This window comes from Nannospalax galili, unplaced genomic scaffold (assembly GCF_000622305.1).
Source record: "Nannospalax galili isolate Female #2095 unplaced genomic scaffold, S.galili_v1.0 scaffold411, whole genome shotgun sequence".
In the NCBI taxonomy this organism is placed as follows: domain Eukaryota; kingdom Metazoa; phylum Chordata; class Mammalia; order Rodentia; family Spalacidae; genus Nannospalax; species Nannospalax galili.
The window spans coordinates 1,697,775-1,709,495 of record NW_008329714.1 but is presented as its reverse complement, the minus strand read 5'-3'; the positions used below and the strand labels follow the sequence as shown (position 1 = coordinate 1,709,495).

The 11,721-nt window shown below is 42.9% G+C and overlaps 1 pseudogene; it reads right to left on the bottom strand.

Moving 5' to 3' along the window:
• Positions 1 to 4,084, bottom strand: part of LOC103741088 — a 15,500-nt pseudogene extending 11,416 nt beyond the window's left edge.
• Between the last annotated feature and the right edge of the window lie 7,637 nt (positions 4,085 to 11,721).

The window sequence follows — 11,721 nt, the reverse complement described above, 5'->3', positions numbered from 1 at the left end:
ATATAAAATACATATAAATACATATAAATACATATAAAATACATATAAAATACATATAAAATACACATAAAATACATACATATAAAATAAATAAAAAGGTGAACATAGAAAATGTGATATGTACCCAATGGATTCTTGCTCAGCAATTAAAAATGACAAATCATGTCATTTTCAGAGGAATGAATGGAAGTGGTGGTCATCATGTTAAATGAAATAAGCCAGGTTCAGAAAGGTAAGTATTAGCATTTTCTCAAATATGTGAAATCTAAACTTTAAATTAAAAAAAAGATTTGAAAGCATTGGGAGGCGACTACTGAGAGGAAGAAGGCCAGTGTGTATGGAGTCGGGGAGGGGGCAAGAGACCAAGGCTTGAGGGTGTCACAGTGAAACCCATTATTTTGTACAATGACCATATGCTAGCAGATAAAATTTAAAAATACTAGATTTTGGATTTTTGGATTAGGGATATTCAACCTGTATTCTGTCCCTGGCAGATGGTTTTTCTACAATGTTCATATAATGTGGAAGGAAGAGATTTTTTTCTTCCCTTCCTTCAATGACAATCAATATTTTACTAGTGACAAGAAGAATCAGGCGGCTGGTAGGTTTAGTGTCTTTTCCAAAGGCACATAGTCTTGGTCTTGTGTTTGAAGGAAAGTTGAGACTAGGATGCAGGAAGTTCCTGTCCCTCTCCCAGGGGAGTAAAGGCTTTGGCTTATGTTTTCAGGAAGTCTGTGAGCGGGCCCCATGCATGTCTCCAAGTGGCAGACAGCTACCAACTGGTACCCAAGTGTGGGCTGCAGCATTGGTGGCTTCAGGATCTCCATCTGCACCCTCAAACCTTAGTCAGTTCTGCAGACTTCAGATACTGGAAGGGTCCTAGTGAGGAATCACTAGAGGGCCACAATGGGTAATAAACCTCATTGGGGCACAGACTCTTCTTGACAGCACCCAAGGATTCCATAGCAGGATGCATTTCCTGACTTGGAGCTTAAAATTCCCATGGCTCAATGGTTAAGAGCACTGGCTGCTCTTACAGAGAACCCAGGTTCAGTTCCCAACACCCACATCATGAGTAACAACCTTCGGTAACTCTAGTTCCAGGGGCTCTAACACCCTTTTCTGGCACCACAGGCTTTGCACATAGGTGGTACACTTAACACGTGCACACAAAATATTCATACAGGTAAAATACAAATAAATTAATAAATACTTTAAAAGATTAAACAGCAGAAAAGAATCTTTAAATCTGTTTTGTTTACTCTCTTTTACAATAACATCCTCTTCCCCACCCTCAGTGAAGACTCAGCATTGTGTGTCCTGTCTCTGCTCAGAGGGATTTGTTGGGTTTCATCAGCCCATGTCTTCTTCATAGCCTAAGGGCTCTGTTGGCTTCCAACATTCAGATTGCATGACTTTTTTCACTGTAGTATGATAAAAAATTTCATGCTGCCTTTAACATCCACAGGACACCACAGAGTCATCCGTGGGATAATCTCAAGCTTCCACAAATGTCATCTCACCTCCCTTGGTAATTTTCATTCACTGGCTGTTTGGTATAACAGCTTTTCATTTGCCTTTGGTTGGTTCCCAACCTGTTAACCTAATTGAGTGTGTGTATAAGGGTTTTATGAAGGTTTAAGGGGGAGAAGTTACATTATAGAAAGACAAATAATGGAAATGACAGCAGCATAAAACCTTGGTCATGTGTGTCATTGCAGATCACGGCCCTTTATTAATATTAATCATTATTATTGTGTGTGCGTAATGGGGGAGGGTAACTCATGCCATGGCAGAAGTCAGAGGCAACTTTATGGAGCTGATTTTCACCTTCCATCTTTTCATGGGCTCCTGGGATGGAATTCAAGTGGGGCAAATGCCTTTACCCAGTGAGCCATAGCACTGGCCAATCACTGCCATTTCTTAAACTTAAAATCAAAATTCTGCTCTTCTCATTCAGCCTCTAGCCACCTACCTCATCTTCAATGCTTTCCCACACTGAGAACATCTCTCAATCAGTTTTCAATAGAATATGGTTTATTTTTCAGTAACTCAGATATTGGACACGTTAAAGAGTAGGGCAGTTGAACTCAACATTTCTACATCAATAAGTCTTTCAAATTGCCAAATATACATCCTTTCCCGCTTTTAATTCCCACACGGAAAAACTGTAGATGGACATAAAAACCGGAGGGAACTTCTCCTTAAAGCAGGAACCAGGTGAGAACTCACTTCCTGTTGCTTCACCAATGCTGATGGACAAGCCTCACAGGCTCTGGTCTTAGATGTGGGCCCATCTTGCAACCAGAGGAAAAGTTCATCCCCAGCAACCCCATAAGCCCAGTGAATTTGGAGGGGATAGTGCCCCAAAAGGCAGATAAATGAGTTTCAGATCTGACTACAACCCACTCAGCTTCCCTCTAAGGTGACCAACGAAAACCAACGGGCAGTATTGGAATGACATTTTTTTTATTTTTTAGAATTTTGCTTATCATATTTTAGGGGAATGGGGACAAATGAAACTTTGTGTGCCTCCCAGAGCTTGCATTTCCCATGCAAATTCATCTGAATATTATCATGAAGCTAAGACTCTCAGCAATGTGAGCTGTAACCCTGGGCTGTGAGAAGTTTGCCAGCTGTGGTCCCTGCTGCTCCCTACAGTGGACCTCTGACTCTCCTCCCTGGGCCACCACCCATTTCCATTCCACCATGGACTGCGTGGGCAACAGAGTTCACTGCTGTCTTCCCTGTACTCTGGGCTTCCTCCAAGTTGATGCTCTGGGAAGGAAATTTTCACAGCTCCCAGCTGGTGTCTGAACTCTGATTAGGAGCCAAGTGACCTCAATTTTACAAGCTTTTGGTTGGACCACGATAACACTCCTGGTTCAGCACAAATAATCGCTAATACAGGAGGGCCTGGGTAGAGCTGGCAGTGTGATTTGGAAGGTCAGGAGCAGTAAGACACCAGCTTTTATGGGCTTTGAAACTCAGCCTTAACAGATTCACACTTCACAATCCACCTTTTGAGGGCTTTAAACAGAGGTGTCTCCTCATTACACACAGTTCTGTGTAGTGAAGGTGCCCCATGAAATGGCATAGCAAGGAAGCACTGAGCTTAGAAATACCCACAACTGCCCCAGGGTTGTGATGGGGAGTGACTCAATAAGCTCTTCCCCAAAGGAATATTCCAGAAATCAAGGTTAAGAACAGGATCCAGTGAGACCACCAGGTGGGTGAGAACATTCAGTCAGAACTTAAAAGAAAGTCTGGAGAAGGTGGATGCTTGGCTGTAGGGAGGAGGAACTTAAGAGTTCATGTAGCAGAAAGACAATTGTGGAAAAGAGGTGTGATGTGTTTGAATGATTCCAAGAGCTGGAAACAGAACCCTGAGCGTGGAAGGAGCAGGAGTCACATCACTTTAATGAACACAGAATAAATACATTGTCCAAACTTGTAAACCGTGTTCTAAAACAATGAAATGGACCGTGCAATTGAATCATATTTTCTAAATGATATTCTCCAGCCAACATATTCTTAGTATGTAAACAAACAAATAATAATCAACTGCAACTTTTCCCTGCCTGGATTTGAAGAGTCTATTCTGATTCCAAAATTAGAAGGTTTTATAACCACAAAGTAGCCAGTTCCACTTCAGAACACTGGGGATGGTGGGTTCAGACTTTTGAAAACATTCCTTTCCTGCCTAGAGAAACCTTTCAACTCAACTCAACTCCAGGCCTCAGCCTTTTTCTTGTTCTTCCTCAGGTTTTAATGTCGTTCCTGGAATTAGTTCTCCTGGGAAGCCCTCACACTGCATCCTTCTCCCACTCCTGTCTTACCAAGGTGCTCCTCCTCTATGCTTCATCCATGGCCGCTGTGATTCCTTCCCACCACCATCATCACTACCATCACCACTGTCAACACCACTGTCACCATCACCATCACCAGCAGCAGCAGCAGCATCACCACTGCTATTACCATAACCATAACAACCACCATGGTCATCACTGTCAACCATCACTACTACCAGCATCAGCATCACCATCACAACTTCCAACCCTTCTATTAGCATCACCATCATCATCGCTATTATGCCACTGTTGTCATCGTTATCACCATCATCATCATGACTACCACCATCATTACCATCACCATCATCACTGCTACTGTCATAACCATCATCCATCACTCCATCATTATCTCTGTCATATCACCACCCTACCACAATCCCCACTACTCTCCCTGTGATCATCATCACCATCATTACTACCACCACCACATTACTACCACTACCACCACTGCCAACACCCTTATTACCACTGCCACTGCCATTCTTATTACCACTACCACTGCCACCATCAAAAAGTCTGGTCATCATGATCACAACAACTTATTGTTACTAATTATTATTGGTAATATTAGCCCTTCTTATGTGCCTGTCACTGGGATGACTGCTATACATTCATCATCTTGTAAGTACCCTGTAAGGTGAGTACTGTTTCCTCTATCTTATTCTGTTCCTAATGAGGAAACTAAACATCCATCTAAATAAACAGATGACCTAAATAGAAAAATGACATAAATAGATGGTATAAAGATTTGTAGTAAGGAAGTAGGAAGCCTGGATGAACTCAGATCTTACACACTTGCCTTGTGGTTTTGTGACTACCTGTTCTTACTTGGTCTTCCTCAACTCTGCTAGGATAAGGCATAGAGGGAAAGCTATAAAAACCTCAAAACACTTTTGCTGTGCAAGGAATATTCTGAACGATGGTGAATGGGCTGTCATTGGCCACTGTTTAAGAGCAAGAAGCACTGATAATAAGGAGTATATCGAATCCCAAACTCAGAGTTAGGTTCTCCATCCCTGATCAGTTCTCAATAACTCACTAGGGAACAGTCCAATGTAAATGTAAGGGCAAAGACATGGGCCTCTGGATCTTTAGAAATAGTCAATAGTCACTTCCTTTCCATTGCCATTCTGTTACTTCTGGCCTGTCCCTTCACAGGAATACACCAATAGTCTAGTGAAATAAGGAACCTCTGATCATGTCCTTCATAGAAGGATGAGAAGAGAGAACAGGAAGGGTGGATGACACCAGAGGAGAGAGGATTTTAGGAGGAGTCTGAAAACCAGCCTGGAGGTGGAGGAGTCTGTGGAGGTGGAGGTGGTGCTAAACAGCATATACACCAGGTCATTGTAGGTCAGAGTTTGGACGTAAGCTTTACTTTCTGAATAAATGCCTGTGTAGTTTTATTTCCATTTCATGTTTAATGAAAGGGCACATTCGTTTTAGCACAGTCATTTCATGTGTTTAGGGTCTTACCAAGTGCACATTATCATGCTACGCAATACTATCACCCTCAGGAAATCCTATTTCCACACTTGCCATCCTTTAGGCCTTTTGGAACTATCCTGAAATCTTTAATCTATGAAAGCAGAGCCTTTACCCACTTGTCTACTGAAGGTCTGAATGTTAGGGCTTGCCCAGTGACCCCACATGTGACATCACTTATCTTAGTCTTTATTTTTCAATGACAAAATAACTATAATGATTCAATTTTATTTATAAACAAACATCAAACTCAACTTTTTATTCCTTCCATATTATTTTGAGAATTATTTTTAAATACTGGGTAGTGTTTTAATAAAATTATATTCAATCCATTCAGTATAGATTTCTATTCACCACAAATATTTTCACATTCTGTTAAATAGAAATTGCATACATGGCACACAATATAGATATCGAGAGGGTTTGATAACCACAACAATATGTTAAATTTCAGACGTGGCATTTTTGAAAATTAAGTTAGAAGCAGTACATTAATAAATAAGGAAATGAACCCAAGTTTTTTTTCACATAAAACATACAGTTCTTTTATTGTGAACCTGAGAATGCTCACCTTCAACAAGGAAGCATGGTTGATGCATCTTACAAAACGCTAAAAGAGAGGGTTAAATGAGTTCATATATGGAAAGCTCATTGCTCATCCAAGCCAGATGGTGAGTTTATCTACATGATTTTCATCATGAGAATCAGTGACTGGACCTCTTGTTGAGAACTCCAGCAAGCAGAGAAGGCCAGACACAGGGCTTCAGGAGATGGTGTCGCCAGAGTTCTCTTAGGGTCCCTTGCTCCTGGCACAGGTAGACAAATCACACAGCACATCTTCATCTGAATTTTTCATAGTTTATATCCTGGGGAAGGCGAATAGAGTAACTTACAAAGGCCAACACCCGGCACCCGTTCCGCTCCGTGGCTCAGCGGCCTGCCGTTCCAGATCGCCTCCATGCCCCTCCCATAGTCATCATTATCTTTTGCCCACACCTTGTGGGTTTGTGGTCTCTCCTCAGGTTGGTAAACACCTCCTCTTGCGTCCAGGAGGGCAAGACACCGGTGCCGTTCCTTTCTGCGTCTGTCCAAGATGGTGCCAAAAGCCCTTCCCTCTTCGGCTAACTCTCTGCAGTCAATTCTCCGCAGCAGGCCCCACCCCTCGGAGGAACCAGGCTCCTGGGGACACAGATGGCAAGGGCCAGCATCAGCACAATACCACAATACTCCCAGTTCTAAGGGGTGGAGTAGAGGCGGGTATAAAGCAGGTGGCTCTGACTATCCAGGTCAGGTAAAAGAGGGTGGCCAGGAGCACGTATGCTGGGGGTCCAGGCATAAGCAGAAAGCAAAAGCAGCCCAATTTGCCTACTCTGAGCTACAGGTCAAGATCGGACACTAGAGAGACATTATCGAGTATCTAGTACAACTGAACCAAGAGAAAACTGGTCCAGAAAGAGGATTCAAGAGTTGCAGTAGCAAGTCTGGTTTGGGTTTGGTTTGTTGTTGTTGTTGTTGTTGTTGTTGTTGTTGTTGTTGTTGTTTTTAATTTTTGAGGAACAAGGCTAGTGGGAAAGGATGAGTGTGGTATCCACCTTTAGCCACAGGACAGTGTGACTGGAGATCAAGGTGTGATGCTCCAGCTATAAAACCTGCTGGATTGATGAGTTCTGACAAGTTACTTAACTTCCTCGGGCTTTGGACTCTTGATCTACAAATAGGGAAGCAGATAATATTGTTTCACTGCATTTAGGTTTGTGTGAAGACTGGGGAAGGAATAGGCATTTTAGAGTAACTACACTAGTGATCAATACATGGAAGCTACTGCTATTGTTTGACTAACTGTAGTTCCAGGGGTTTAAAGAGGTTAGAGTAGTTCTTGATATTTCCAAGGTGTGCTTCCTAGCTCAGCAGGGTAGGAAGACAGAGGGGACAGCCTGACCCTGACCAGGGACTAGAAACATGCTAACATGGAAGGCACCCAGCATGCACTGAGATGAGAAGCCAAGCCAATCTACTGCCAGAATCCTGAAGAACTATAACTCTCACACAATCACGACTTATCCTAGAATTGTTCATCCACCTTCATTACTCTTTCAGAACTAACCAATGTGAGTCTGCAGTGTATCAGGCACTGTGCTGGACAATGTCGGCCAATATAAATGCTGTCCTTCCATCATGAAACTTGTGATCCAGTGAGAGAGAGAAAGCTTCCTGAAGGAGGAAGAATCATGGAACCGAGTAAGAGCCAGTGAAAGGAGTGAGATAAGTAGGTCTGTAGTGTGAGGAGCAGCAGGCTGGAAGGCTGGCGTGTGAAGCAGCATGCTGCTCTGAAGAAGCTCATGGTGCTAATACCAGAAGAGAGGCAGCATGGTAGGCACCAAAGGACATACCACTGTACTGACTGATGAGGATCATGGAGTCACACTGGATAGATGACCTTCCAAGGTCACTCATCGAGTAAGTGGCAAGACTGGCATTCAAACCCAGTAAGTGACTGGCATTCAAACCCAGATTCCACATACTGTGAAAGCCTTGTTCTTCTTCCCTGTTTTCCAGATCTGCTCAGGTAGAGCTAGAAAAGCAGCCGCTGCCAAGCTCCCCAGACAGGCAGAAGGTAGGTAGGGCTTGCCTGTGGCTGCCCACACATAGTCTGCCTGCCCAGGGAGGCTGTCTCAGGAAACACAGGGCAGCCATGGAGAATCTCTGATCTCAAGTCCTTTCTGAAGCCTTTTACCTCCCTCTCAGAAAGTGCAATATTGAAAATCAATGAGGAGAAAGTGCCTGAAAGGAGAACTAAATCAAATATCCCGATATGGAGGAGTTAATCATCCAAAATTAACCTTATAACATCTCGTATCAAACTAATCTATAAAGAAAATCAATGAGAGCAAATCAAATCCTGGAGCCTCTGCCCCGCCCTGGATGCTGTTTGCTGAGAGTGTGGTTGTGCTGTTATTACCTGGAAACAGCAATTGATGTGTTTAGCCACAGGCTCTCAACGGATAGTTTTCATATACATTCCTCTCCCCTGCATTTGCTTAAACTGCCATTCTTAGAACCTTAAATAAGATGCACTTAGCTGAAAATTGCCCTTCGTTGAGGAGATGTGTTACTCCCACTGAGAGAGATAATCTAGTATTGTATATTTTTGTGTTCATAAGAAAGCAACTCACCAGACACTCAGCTATTCCTGTGTTCTGAAGCTGTCCAGAGGATTTCTAGAACCAAGAGGAAATCCTGAGAGATAGAAGAAGACAGGGTGACTTGGGTTCGATTAAGATGGTATTTTTACCAGGCTACACTTGAGGGTTATTGGGAGTATCTATCTGCCTTATGGTTTGGCAGAATGAGAAAAAGTTCCAGAAATACCCCAGATAATGGTTGGGCACCTGAATCTCAACCTCTCTAAGCTATTCATTATATGTAAAATAGTGTAATTTTTCTAAGTGTTTAGGGCAGTTCACTGTTTCTCCTGCTCTTGAGAGGTATGCTCCATGAGTCAGAAGTTTTGTTCCTTATATTCAGTATGAGGGAACACAGCAGATCACTCTAGAGTTCAGAATAATGTTTACAACATGGTAAGCATTCTCTATATCTTAATGAGTTATTGAATGGAAATAGTTCAGCCAAGTTCGAGTAAGAATGCACCTTAAGGCTTATATCATCAAAAAATGAAATAGTATTGATATTAATAGTGACAGTGATTAGGTGTTGATTGTATACAGTGTCATTACTGAGTTTTTATTTTCTATAGGACTTTCATAGCAAAATCTTATGATAAAATCACAATGTTTCTTATTTAATCAGTAAGAAAGTAAGGGTCAGAAAAGTTTAGTTACAGGCCCATGTTGTGGAGTGAGTGATGAAGCAAAACTCAAAATATAGACGAGAAAATTGAGTTCTTAACCTCTGTTATACAAACAGTAATGACTTGGTGATGAGGACGATGTGGTAGTGGTGGTGATGATACTGATAATGAGAATGTTGGTGATGATGGTGATGAGGATGGAAGTGTTGGTGATGGTGTTGATGATGCTTGTGATGATGATTGTAGTAATAATGATGGTGACAGTGATGAAAGGAGAGGCAACAGGAAGAAGATTTGAGCTTTCTCCTAAGGCTGGTCTTATCAAGGCAGTAAAACATGATATATAATAGGCAAACGGCAATGAGACTCTGACCATGGTTACACTCCAGAAAGGAACAAGATACAGATAAGCTATAGCTGATGGGGCTCAGGAGAGCATCTGGCTATTTTAATTACTGCTCTAAGATTCCAGAATGTGAGAGGTGAGTAAACAGGCCTCTAAGGAAAGAACAGGCAAAGTCTGGGCAGAATGTCAGAGTCCCAGCCACATCAGGTGCAGTTCGGGCTATGCCACAGACTCAGTGGAAACTTGGATCTAGGTAGAGAAAGCAAGGCAGCCACCTAAGACTAAGACTTGGTTCAATGGATGCAAGGTTTTAGAGAAGTCAAAACTGAATGGAACTTGGCTATTCACGGCTCCTCGCCCTTACTGCAATCCTAAAATCACATCTAAAAATATTCTCTTGCTCCAAGATAGAGCTAGGAGGAAGCAATCTATCAGATGCGCATGTGCACTTCACATTCTAGTTGCTGTGATATCTGACAGCCAAATAAACAAACAACAAGCAAGGTGATGCTGCATTGTGGAGAGTGTTGTGATGAAATACCTGAGATGTTTAGATTTGTTTGGGCTCCTGGTTTCAAGAGTTTGAGTACATGGTCAACTGGGTCCATTGCTTCTGGGCCTGTGGCAAAACAGAACATCCTGGTGGGAAAACTTAGTGAAGTGAAGCCCATCATCCCATGACAGACAAGAAGCAAAGAGAGTGAGAAGGGAAGGGGCTGATATCCCTGTCTCCTCTCTAAGGCCACATTTTCCCAATGACTCCGGTCCTTTCCCCAGTCCTCACCCCTTAAAGAGTCCACCAGCTCCCAATAGCACCACCAGCTGGGAGACAAGTCTTTAACACATGAACCTTTGCAGAGATAGAAAGAGACAGAACTGTGGAAGAATGATTGCAGGGCAGGGAAGGAGCTTCAGGTAGGCTAGGAAAATGAGAATGTGGCCTGTAGCCTGGAACCCTTGATTTGCAGTCTAGGCACTTAAGACTAAGTCTAGACCCTTCTGGCTGGTAATCTAAAGGAGTCAGATGTCCTAAGTCCAATCCACGGCGACCAGAGATGACAGTGGTCCCCAAAGGGAGACAGCCAGGAAATAGGATCCCGGGGCACACTAGACTCCACCTGCAGTACACTTCATTAATCCAGGTTCTTTGGCGGTCTTGCAAGGTGGGCACTATTGTCCTATAGGTAAGGACTTTGAGACACAGAAAGGCTCCCTGCTTTGTGCAACTCTTAAAGAGCTTAGATGTGAATTTAAATCCAAATGCTTCTTTCTTTTCTTTTACTTATTTATTTTTATTTTTTTATGTGTATGAGTATTATGCCTGCATATAAACAAGTGCATCCATGTCATGCTATGGCCATGGAGGCTAGAAGTGTGTGTAGCTTCTGGAACTGGAGCTACAGAAGGTTGCTCACCACTATGTGGGTGCTGAGATTCAAACCTTGGTCTTCTACATTAGCAGCCAGTGCTCTTAAGTACTGAGTCATCTCTCCAGCCCACATCCAGATGTTTCTAATAATAGTCCTACTTCCATTAAACCGTAGGAAATAGAATCCCAAAGCCAGTTAAGAGGACTCAGGCTGTTAGGCAGATGCGTACCTTCAAATAGCCTCACAGAAGCAGGAAGATAGAGCCTCATATTCACAGCAAAAGCAGTATTAGAGGTTTGAATCCAACTGGGTTTCTGTAGCTGTCTTGAGAGTGAAGGGCCATGTATGACACCTGGAAGTCGGGAACATTCTGGAAACATTGCCAAAGGCTCACATTTTGAGTTTATTTCCCATTGACAGTATAACCCCTCGGGACTGTCAGCAAAAGCCTTTTGGAGAAAGAGGCAGCAGGCTGTTTTGGAGATCATAGCTAGGAAATGGGATGCTTCTAAAACAGACTCTTCTGTATCTGACGGAGAGGGTTTGAAGGGAGGAGAAGCCATGTAGCCAGGACCAGGATCTGAGCTAGGAAGAGGAAGTTGGTGGCTTCAAACTACCTTAAAGGGATAAACTAAGGAGAGGAGACAATGTTAGGGAGAGGAACCATAAACCCAGAGGCTATGGGGAGATGAAAGGAAGGAGTGTGAAGCCAGCTGGAGCCTGAAAATTATTGGGGAATCAGAGAGACTGATGCTGGCAAGACTAGAGTGTTCTCAGAAATTCTTGCTGATTGCATCAAATCCACAGGCCTCCTGGGGCTGGGAGTTAGACATCCAATAGTGAAGCCTTTGTCTCCCGGTG